Below are 11,518 nucleotides of genomic sequence, written 5' to 3'. Positions count from 1 at the left end.
AAAAAATCTTTAAATCTTTAAAATAAATAAATAATCTTAAGACTTTAAAATCATGCTTATTTTATTTCTGATTAGGTAATATATAATATTCATATGATTCAAATTCAAACTCTATAAAAGACAAACAGATGTTTCTTTGATGTAAAATGGGCTTATGTGCCAATGGACCTATCATATTGAAAATATTATAAGTGAAAAGTATTGTATGTTGAGCATCATACATCATAATAAGCAACTTTGGGTATCATCTGTCTCCTCTGATGACTGGGTGGTGGGAACCGTGGCTCCTGCCACTGTTCCAACATTATAAGAGAATATAGTACCTCCGATCAATAGCCTGGAAAGAGATCAACATTTAAAATTGGAAGTACAGTTACTTTTGCACCATCATAAAATAGGGAATTAAAAAAAGCCCAAATTGAATCATCCTGAGTGGGTCTGTATGCAAAGCAATGTCTTTCTCACACCTGCCTTCCTGTATCTTTATCCCCCATCCCCCCTCAACTACTGTATTCATTTCTTATCTATCCTCCAGACATTTTAAAGTGAAATACAAGTAAATGGAAATGTACTACATTATTTTTTCCTACCGTTTGTTGCACACTGTAAAACATATGGCATCGCTAATTAGGCCAGTTTAAGAAATTTTTAAATAGCATTGGTTTAGATTAAATTGAACATTAGCACCATGTGGTATCAATGGCAAACTTGCTAGGGAGTGGGATTTTGCTGCCATGGGGTCGGGATGGAGTGGTCACCACTACTTCTGTTTAACTGCTCACCATTTGTCTGAATCACTGTCATGTCAGTAACGGAATCTTCTCCACGCTCCTCAAACCTGTGCCTCCTAACTCTGCAAGTAGATGCACCAAGGACCTTGAAGGACACTTCATAAATTACATTCTACTCCCCATCCGACACCAGGGCTGATACAAGTGTTACTTTTTGATTGTAGCTTATTGCAATTTTCTTTGCGGTCCTTCATTCTATGACCCAACTGATGAGTCAGTAGAAATCTCACAAATAACCAGTTCAACATTTTAATACATATTGCTAAATTCAGTACAGTATATTGAACAACTGCTTAATATGTTTCCTATAGGAAACAGTGGTACAACAGCAGTAACTTCTAAGAAGTAAGAGGAAAAAGTAGACTGCTGATTGAAATTCTGTTCCTTGATGCAGAACAGACACTAATGACTTACTAGAAAAGAATCCATTCAATGCACAGGTAACTGAAATTCTTTTAAATAAATAAGTATGTCAACCTTACTACATTTTATCTTCAACAATGGTACCCAGGAAATAACCTTTCTAATCAATAAACAGCAGAAATTGGAAGTATAATTAAATCTATATTTTTGACTAAGCTTATTAATAGACCTCATTATCAGACTACAGCATATAATCATAAATGTTTTATGTTATTGTCATGTCAAAACACTGTACATGCATATAATTACTTGGTGGTACACTCATCGGTTATTGTAGGGTAAAAATGTCTCATGGTCAATATTACATGACAAAAATTGTATCCCATTATCAAATGTCTAGTACATACAAAAACCCTTTATAATTCACACTTGCCTCCATTCTAAATAAAAATCAAGATAATAAAAAAGATGTAATACTGTAGGATTCTTTACTATACATAAATAAGTATATTGGGACTAATAATATACCTCTGTCAAAATCATTGCCTAGAAGTTATTTTGTGACAGAATTGGTTCTCATTTTACTTATATTGAAGCTAAAACTTGGACAATAACTATCACATTAGTAAAGGCAACAATAACTTGGATAGCTTCTCTGTATAAGGAGGGTAGCCATAATCATTATGATCTTTTATGATTAAGATACCCTTCAGTGAGCTCTCTTGCCAATGATGTCAGTATTTGTTATCTACATATATCATTAGAGGAAACAAAGATAAGTATTAGAAAACCAACACTCAGGGCCGGTGCTGTGGCACAGTGGATTAACGTCCTGGCCTGAAGTGCTGGCATCCCATATGGCACTGATTCAAGCCTCAGCTGCTCCACTTCTGATCCAGCTCTCTGGTATAGCCTGGAAAGGCAGTGGAAGATGGCCTAAGTCCTTGGGCCCCTGCACCCGCATGGGAGATCTGGAAGAAGCTCCTGGTCGTGGCTTTGGATTGGCGTAGCTCCAGCCATTGCAGCCAATTAGGGAGTGAACCATTGGATGGAAGACCTCTCTGCCTCTCCTCTCTCTGTGTAACTCTGACTTTCAAATAAATCTTAAAAAAAAAAAAAAAGAAAAGAAAAAGAAAACCAACACCCTAATACAAACCCAAAATAATGATGGTATCACTATACAAAAATCACAAAAGACCACGTGTTTGGTTTGAAAAAATTCTAGGCTCATCCTCAATATTACTTTATCTTAATACTTAATCTCCTGATTAGTTTTATATTCTGAAAATGAGAATGATTTAGGTACTTACCTAGATCTACCATAGCTCTAAAGTACAAATAGATTTAAAAACAAATGTACATTATACTAGGCATTAAATACCTATTGAAACTAAGTTGTCAGGGAATTCAGATGATCACAGATACTCAGTGATCACAGATTGACTTGAGGGGTGGGAGCGGGACTCCAAGGAAGAACACAGAGCAGGCTAAATTGGAATGGGTGCAGCTGAACAGGGCAGACTCAAGACCTAAACCTGACTACTGGGGTGGGGAATGCAGAGTCCAGGAGCACTTCTGGGGGTCCCAGTCAGGGCCAACTGAGCAGCAATTGTAAGTGACTTGGTATTGAGTCAGCAGTCCTTAAATCTAACTTGGCCATTTTAAGCTATGCCTCAGTACTGGGACCAAGCTCATTGTACAGAGCATACAAATGACCCCAGCCTAAGAATAGAAAAAATGACAGAAGCTGAGGATATGCATGTAGCCTAGAACTTAAAATGCCCATGTCACATATTGGAGTACCTGGGTTCGATACCTGGCTCTGGTTCCTGAGTTGGCTTCCTGCTAATGAAGATCTGGGAAGGCAGAGGTGATGGCTCAAGTGACTGGGTTCCTACCACCCACAGGGGAGACCTGGATTGATTTCTGGGCTGACTGTAGCCTGAGCCCAGCCACAGCTGTTATGGGCAATTGAAATGGGAACCAGTAGATGCAAGCACTCTCTCTCACTCTCCTCTTTCGCTCTCTCTGTAAACTAGAAAATAAGACTTACAGAAGCTGAAATCAAGCAGCTAGCAGCAAGTTTTATCCTTCATAGCATATTTATTGTATGAGTCATTGGCACATAACATTAAACTAAGTTTAAATTAAAAAGCCAAATTCTATTTCACAATCAAGTATATAGGTTTCACTTTCTATTTAAGCAGTTTGACTAATTTTTAGAAGGAAAAAATAATGAAATTCAGTGGAAATCACTGGAAATCCGAAGATGTATCTAAGGAAATAGACATATAGAAACTCCTTTTCCAGGACCAAAATTTCCTTGGGAAGTTGAGCACATCAGTATCTAATTCTACACCAGTATGCTGCACTGATGGGTAATTCCATCCAGGATTTCTGGGTCTCTAGCCACATCAAGTCAGTTCCCACATACGCAAGTGCCTGCCCAATGAGGAGCCTTGAAGATTCCAAACTTCTTTCTCGTCCCTCCCCAGTTCTTCAGCTGATAAGCAAGCCCAACCACGAACAGGAGCTTCAGCTGCACCCTTAGTCAGCTGTCTTGTGACACATGAGATTTTGAGCTTCTCTTTTCTCCAAACCCCAGGGGTTTGAGTCCTACAGTTTGTGCCCTGTTCATGCCATGAGGCTTCCTCTCCTGCCCCTATGGCTGGTACTCAAAGTTGTCCCCCTGGCTCCTGAATTGTGCACTAAACTTCAGCTTTGTTATCAGTAGTGATTCCTACAGAATCTGCGATGATCCCCTATTTCTAATAGTAATACAAAAGGTAGAATGTTCCAATTAAAAACATCTCTCCATTCTGTATCCATTGCTTCCAGCGATCGCTCCTGTCAATATGTTTATTCCGGCACTGCCGGGAGGGAAGCAGCCATTAGCAAGGCTCAAGGGTTGCTTTAGGTACCCATTAACAGCACATAAACTAGAGCTGTCCCTTAGCTCTTGGCAGCTGCCAAAACCTGTTTCATCATCTGTCCCCAAAATCTTATTGCGTCAGCAGCTTGTGTGAGGTGGAAGAACCTGTCACTTAAGAATAGTTCTGAATCTTTAGCATCAACTCCAGAGAGCAGTTGATAGCACTCTCTACCTGCCCATATTAGTTTCTCATTGCTATATAAATATTTGCCACAAACTTAGTAACTGAATACAGCATCCACTTATTATAGTCAGAAGTCCACCTAGATTCATCTGTATTCTCTGAATAAGTTGAAACCAAGATGTTGACTGGGCCAAACTCTTAACTGAACTCAAATAGTCTACTTTCAAAATCATTCGAGGTTGTTGGAGGAATTCATTTCCTCTCAGCTGTGGGTCTGAGGTCTCTTTGCTTGCTGGCTGTCAATCAGAGTTCATCCACAGGCCCCAGAGGCTGCCCACATTCTTTGACTCTCAGGTCAAGCCATGTGCAGCCAGTAAGGGCACATCAAATCCCACTCGTGCTTTGGCCCTCTGTGGCTTCCTCTTGCCAACAGCCAGTTTCCCTGCTTTTAAAGGTTCATGTGGTTAAGTTAGGCCCAACCTGAAAATGTGTCCTTCTTAAGATAAACTATGTCCTATGCCATGGTTTGAATTGTGCCCTCCCAAAAAGATATGTTCAAGTCCTAACCTCAAGTACTTTACAAGGTGACCTTATTTGGAAATAGGATCTTTAAAGAAAAATTAAAATTGATCTCAATTAAAAAGGAGCTTATAGGGGCCGGCACTGTGGCATAGTGGGTTAACGCTCTGGCCTGAAGCGCCAGCACCCCATATGGGCGCCAGCTGCTCCACTTCCTGTCCAGCTCTCTGCTATGACCCGGGAAAGCAGTGGAAGATGGTCCAAGTCCTTGGGCCCCTGCACTCATGTGAGAGATCTGGAATAAGCTCCTGGCTCCTGGCTTCGTATTGGTACAGTTCCAGCCATTGCGGCCATTTGGGGAGTGAACCATCAGATGGAGGACCTCTCTCTCTCTCTCTCTCTCTCTCTCTTTCTCTCTCTGTCTCTCCTCTATCGCTGTAACTCTTTCAAATATAATAAATAAATCTTTTTTTTAAAAAAAAAGGAGCTCATAAGGGTGTGTCCCAATTCACCACTATGACTGTCCTCATTAAAGTATAACCAACAAACTCTGCAGTTATCAAGCAGAAGAAGGTTGCCAAACACTTCTCTCGGACACTGGGGCATGACTTCCGAATCTGAGACAGTCTTCCCAGGGACATCCAGTGCAGAACACGCTCCAGCTGAGAACAGCAAGTGAGGGAGTCACCCAGGTAAAACGCAGCAGTCACGAAACGCACGAAGTCAGGAGTGAGTAGAAGCCCCAAGTTAAGGAAGACAAATAAATACAAGTAGTGAGAATAGAAAGAGGTGGAAAAAAAACAGAGATGAAGAACAACTCAAACACGGGAATGGTGAAGTAGCCAGAACAGGGAGAGACAGATTAACACCTGAGGAGGTAACCAGAGGCTCTTTCCAGCTTCCAGAGACAATGAGACCCCACAGTGGGGCTGCAGAGGTAATTTCCTTAAAGTCATTTCTTTTTTTTTTTTTTTTTTTTTTTTTTTGACAGGCAGAGTGGACAGTGAGAGAGAGAGAGACAGAGAGAAAGGTATTCCTTTGCCGTTGGTTCACCCTCCAATGGCCGCCGCGGCCGGCCGGCGTGCTGCGACCGGCGCACCACGCTGATCCGATGGCAGGAGCCAGGTACTTATCCTGGTCTCCCATGGAGTGCGGGGCCCAAGCACTTGGGCCATCCTCCACTGCACTCCCTGGCCACAGCAGAGAGCTGGCCTGGAAGAGGGGCAACCGGGATAGAATCCGGCGCCCCGACCGGGACTAGAACCTGATGTGCTGGCGCTGCAAGGCAGAGGATTAGTCTAGTGAGCTGCAGCGCTGGCAATAAAGTCATTTCTTATTACTTAAGGTCGCAGAGCATTTTACCTTATTTTTTAAGGTATATTTGTGTTCTGTGTCTTAAGACTCATAATGGATGCCAGTATTGTTCTATAGTTTTAACTCTAATTATTACATTTTATACAAAAAAAGAACACAAAAATACATATTGCCAAATCTTGTCCTTCTGAGGAAACATCACTGGTTTTCTAAGGTAGACTTTGATTTCTGTGTAAAAAACAAATTATCTATGAACAATTTTAAAGTATTTAACTGGACTTTTATATTATATGATAGAAAAAGTCATCTTCCAAATATTTTAGAAAATAGGCACTACCCAAAGTATGGCAGTCACTTCTTTCAAACATTTTGCATCATGAATAAAATACACTAACAGAAAATTGTATCCCATGAATATCACAAAGTAAACACACTTACAGAACCCCTATCAATATCAACAAATAGAAGCTACCACCCAAATTCCTAATACTATTCCATAGTTTTATTTTTAGGGTTGGTTTTCTTCAGGTTCTTCCTTTTCTAATTGTTATTGTACAGTATTATCATGGTGAGACTTGACATGCAACTAGAAAAAATGAACTTAATCCAAGTATTTTATCTTCTTTTATATTATGGCTGTGATAGTCCTTTATTCATTGTAATTAGTACTAAACAACATTTTGACTTTCATTTTACCTTCTAAAAATACTAAATGAATAGTTACTACTTAATTTAGGGATTCTAGTATTGTTGGTGTTCATTCATGCAACAGTTGCATAACCTGAGTTCTAGTTTGCATTCACTCAAATATGCAATTATTGGTTTCTGTTTACCAACTATTATTCTAGGAACTAGAGTAAGACAGGCAATACCTCTGCCCAGGTGGTACAGACAAGGTAAAGGCTTGAATGTTTAAAAAATTGATGAGAGGACTAAAAATGGTTAAATATTATATGCAAATAATATAATTAATATGAGAGTAAATAATCACTACTTTACAATGGAAGTCATAAATGGTCTTAGAAAAGAACTCATGCTATAATTGATCATAAAGATAGGATTAAGTGTCAAAGGGATCACATAAACAAGACCAGTGTCTGCTAATAACTGATAGAATTAAAAAGGAGAGAATGATCCCACATGGGAAGCGGGATACACAGCAGACTCATAAAATGGCAGATGGCCTAAATAGCACTCAAGCCTCAGACTCAGCCCTTAAAGCATTCGGATCTGGCTAAAAAGCCCATGAGTGTTTCTCAGGCATGGAAAGCCAAGACACTCTGGCAAAAAAAGAAAAGAAAAAAAAAAAAACCTAAATGAAAGATCTCTGTGAGATCCCAGCAGAAAGAACTGGCCATCAAAGAAGGTGGTACCTTTCTCTGAAGGGAGGAAAGTACTTCCACTTTGATAATGGCCTTGTCTAAATAAGGTTGGAGTTTGTGAACTCAAGAGGCTTCCATAACCTTGGTAGCTCATGACAAGAGCCTCAGGTGATTACTGACATCATAATTAAGAGTGTCAACTGTTAAATCAACAACGGGAGTCACTGTGCACTTACTCCCCATGTAGGATTTTTGTCCTTAATGTGTTGTACTATGAGAATTAATGGTAAAACTAGTATTCAAACAGTACTTCAAACTTTGTGTGCCTGTATAGGTGCAAATTGCTGAAATCTTTACTTAGTATATACTAAGTTGATCATCTGTATATAAAGATGATTAAAAATGATTCTTAATGAAGAATGGGATGGGAGAGGGAGTGGAAGATGGGATGGTTTGCAGGTGGGAGGGTGATTATTGGGGGGAAAAAACGCTATAACCCAAGAGTTGTACTTTTGAAATTTATATTCATTAAATAAAAATTTAAAAAAAAAGAACACATGCTAAAAAAAAAAAAAAAAAAAAAAAAAAAAAAAAAAAAAAAAAACTTCAAATGCGAAGAAGTCTCAGTATGAGGACCAGAATGGAGAGATCTACTGGTAAAGGATTTGAGCTTTTGTTCTTAAGCCAGAACAAGCTTGATTTATTCAAAGAAAAGAACAAAGCCCAACAATGGCAGGAGCATAATGATTGAAAGGACAAGTAATATAAACGGGCTAAGAGTCACCAACTGGAACTAAATCACAGTGAGCTTTTTAAGTCGTCACAAGGAATTCAGATTTTATTCTCACAAGGATAAGAAGTTTTTGAAAAGATTTTAACTGAATTTGGCAAGGGGAATGGGAGGTGGTAGTGACAGGATCTAACAGTTATGATCTATTTCTCTGGCTGCTATGTAGAAGATACAATGTGCAAGATAAAATATCCATCATAATCAAAGAAACATATATTACTTCAAGAGTTTTAATGCTAGGAATCAGGTACACAACTGACAGTCTGTGATGATCTACAAGTGAAAACATGGTGTCCTAGTCCATTTTTCCACTGCTATAATAGAGTATCAAAGACTGGATAACAAAGAAACGAGACTAATTTGGGAAGTCCAAAAGCAGGGTCCTGGCTTCTAGCAAGGCCCTTCATGCTGCATCATAATGTGGTGGAGGAACAGCTGAGTATCAGTGAGACCAAGAGGACTGAGGTGACCAAGAGAGTGGAAAGTGGCCAGCACTCATAAAGACTTGTCACTACCCCACTTTCATGATAATTTACCCCACTCCTGTGAAACAGCATTCATCCACTTGATCTAAACTCCTCTTAAAGGTCCGGACTCCCAATACCCTTGAAATAGCCATTAAATTTCAATGTTCAAACCACAGTGCAGGGCATGGTGAAGCAATCTTGCATTCTCCAGAGCCTCTAACACGTCTAAGACAGAGGCTAACACGAGAGGACGCAGTATGCGTAGGGCCCAGAAGCTCAAACTTCCCAGTTGGCATTAGAGTGGCCAGGACTTCCTGGTAGAATTAGAGCTACACAGGGTGGGAGTGTCTAGAGAGCTGAAGCCACAGGGAAAAAAAAATTCTGCTAATGTAGAAGATATCCCAGGAAGCAATAAATCACTACTGCCTCCTACTGTTCAAATCTACCCAGCAGAGTGAAAAAGACAGAAATTTAGTTATTCGAGGCAGAATTTTGAGCAGGAGATTAAAAAACAACAAGACAATTGACCAACTCCGGGGACAAAAGTGGAAACAAGAAGTATAGGAGGAAGCTAATGCAGTAGGACAAATGAAAATTCTGGGAGACTGGACTCGGAAGATAGATATGGAAGTGAAGAAAAATGAATGCAGTGAGATTATCCCAGGTATAACCAACAGAACCCAGTGAGGAACTGGATGGAAAATGGCATAAAGATAGGCAATATTCAGCTATCCGGGGGCCTGGCTTACTTTTCTGTGAAATGAAAGATCATTTCCATACTCTTTAAAATAACCCACTTTAGGCCGGCGCCGCAGCTCACTAGGCTAATCCTCTGCCTTGCGGCGCCGGCACACCGGGTTCTAGTCCCGGTCAGGGCGCCAGATTCTGTCTCGGTTGCCCCTCTTCCAGGCCAGCTCCCTGCTGTGGCCCGGAAGTGCAGTGGAGGATGGCCCAAGTGCTTGGGCCCTGCACCCCATGGGAGACCAGGAAAAGCACCTGGCTCCTGCCATCGGATCAGCGTGGTGCGCTGGCCGCGGCGGCCATTGGAGGGTGAACCAACGGCAAAGGAAGACCTTTCTCTCTGTCTCTCTCTCTCACTGTCCACTCTGCCTGTCAAAAAAATAAAAAATAAAAAATAAAAAAAAACCACTTTAGGTCACTGTATGATATGCCCATGAAGAACAAAGTTGACACAGAATCTTCTTTTACAAGAGAGAAGATTGCAATTCCCAATGAAGAAATTTAGTGAATTTATAATCCTGAGATGCTGGCACAATGAAACATCTCAGGGATCATCTGCACCAACCCCTCATCTAACAAAGAAGCTGAGTTCCAGGAAGGGTAACCTTTTATATTTTTATACCAGGTCACCCAAAGTTAGTTAGAAACAAAACAGGGACAAACACATGTATTTATACAAGGCTCCTATGCAAAACCATGCTGAGCCTCATCACCCTTCTGCATGGTGTTCTTGAAGAATATCACTCAAGAGTGAACACATTTGCTAACAATAAAAACTCTAACTCATTTAAATATTGAGAAGCAACATTTTAAGAATCTTGGTTTCAAAATTCAAAATCCAACAGGAAAATGGCAAAATAAAAGGGATGAGCCTATGACTATTTATAATCAGGCACTAAATGCCACCAATAGATTTAGCCCATGCACATTTTCAGCCTCTTAGTACCCAATAACCATACCTATAGCTGAACTGATCGTGGGGTAAACCACGTATGTTCCTAGATGGGCAGCAAGACAATTTCAACACTACCTGAACTATATGCATTTTAATCTCATAGAGATGGCTTACAAATCCCAATTGGAAGACTTAGTCATAGTACAAAATGTATGGTTGTTAAGACAGTGGAGAACTCACATTAAAATAGACATACAAATAAATACAAATAAAATACAATAGAAAATCCAAATAAATATATATATATATGTTATGTGCTCAGTTTTGAAATAGTGGTGTTTTTTGTTTTATTTGTTGACAAAGACACCAAGGTGATTGAGAAAAATACAGTTTTTTTTCAACAAGTGGTAATGAAACAACTAGATATCTGTGAGTAAAAAAAATTATTTTGATCCTTCACATCATAAACAAAAATCAATCTAAATGGAACATCAGCCTAAATGTAATTTTTAAATCTAAAATCTTCTAGAAAAAAATCATGAGGCCCTCAAAAACACATAGAACATACATAGTGCCAAAAAAAGTTGTACATGGATAACAAAATATTCTTGCACCTGAAGAAATTTTTAATTCCATTTTCAAATCATAATACATTTTAAAATCCCATTTTTCCATAAAGTGACTGAAGTACTCACATAAGTAAGAATCTTTGTAACCTTGAAGCAAAGACTTGTATTTTTTTAAGATTTTTTAAAATTTATTTGAAAGTCAGAGTTACACGGAGAGAGAAGGAGAGGCAGACAGAGAAAGAGAGAGAGGTCTTCCATCCTCTGGTTCACTCCCCAAATGACTGCAACGGCCGGAGCTGTGCTGATCCAAAGCCAGGAGCTTCCTCCAGGTCTCCCACGTGGGCGCAGGGGCCCAAGCACTTGGGCAATCAATCTTCCACTTCTCTCCCAAGGCCATAGCAGAGAGCCGGATCAGAAGTGAAGCAGCCGGGTCTCGAACCAGTGCCCGTATGGGATGCCAGCAAGCAGTGGTCTTACCTGATATGCCACGGAGTCAGCCCCAGCAAAGACTTCTTAAATAGACACATTCCAAAAAGAGAGAGATCTTAAATGATGAATTTGGGATTTAGAAAAATTAAAACTTTTCATCTTCAAAAACACCACTAAGAAGTAGAAAGCACATACCAAAGATTGGGAATATTTTAAAAATACATATATGACAGAGTTGTGTCTAAAATATATAAACAACTCA

Source organism: Oryctolagus cuniculus, chromosome 9 (assembly GCF_964237555.1).
Source record: "Oryctolagus cuniculus chromosome 9, mOryCun1.1, whole genome shotgun sequence".
Classification (NCBI taxonomy): Eukaryota; Metazoa; Chordata; class Mammalia; order Lagomorpha; family Leporidae; genus Oryctolagus; species Oryctolagus cuniculus.
This window is presented reverse-complemented; position numbering follows the sequence as displayed.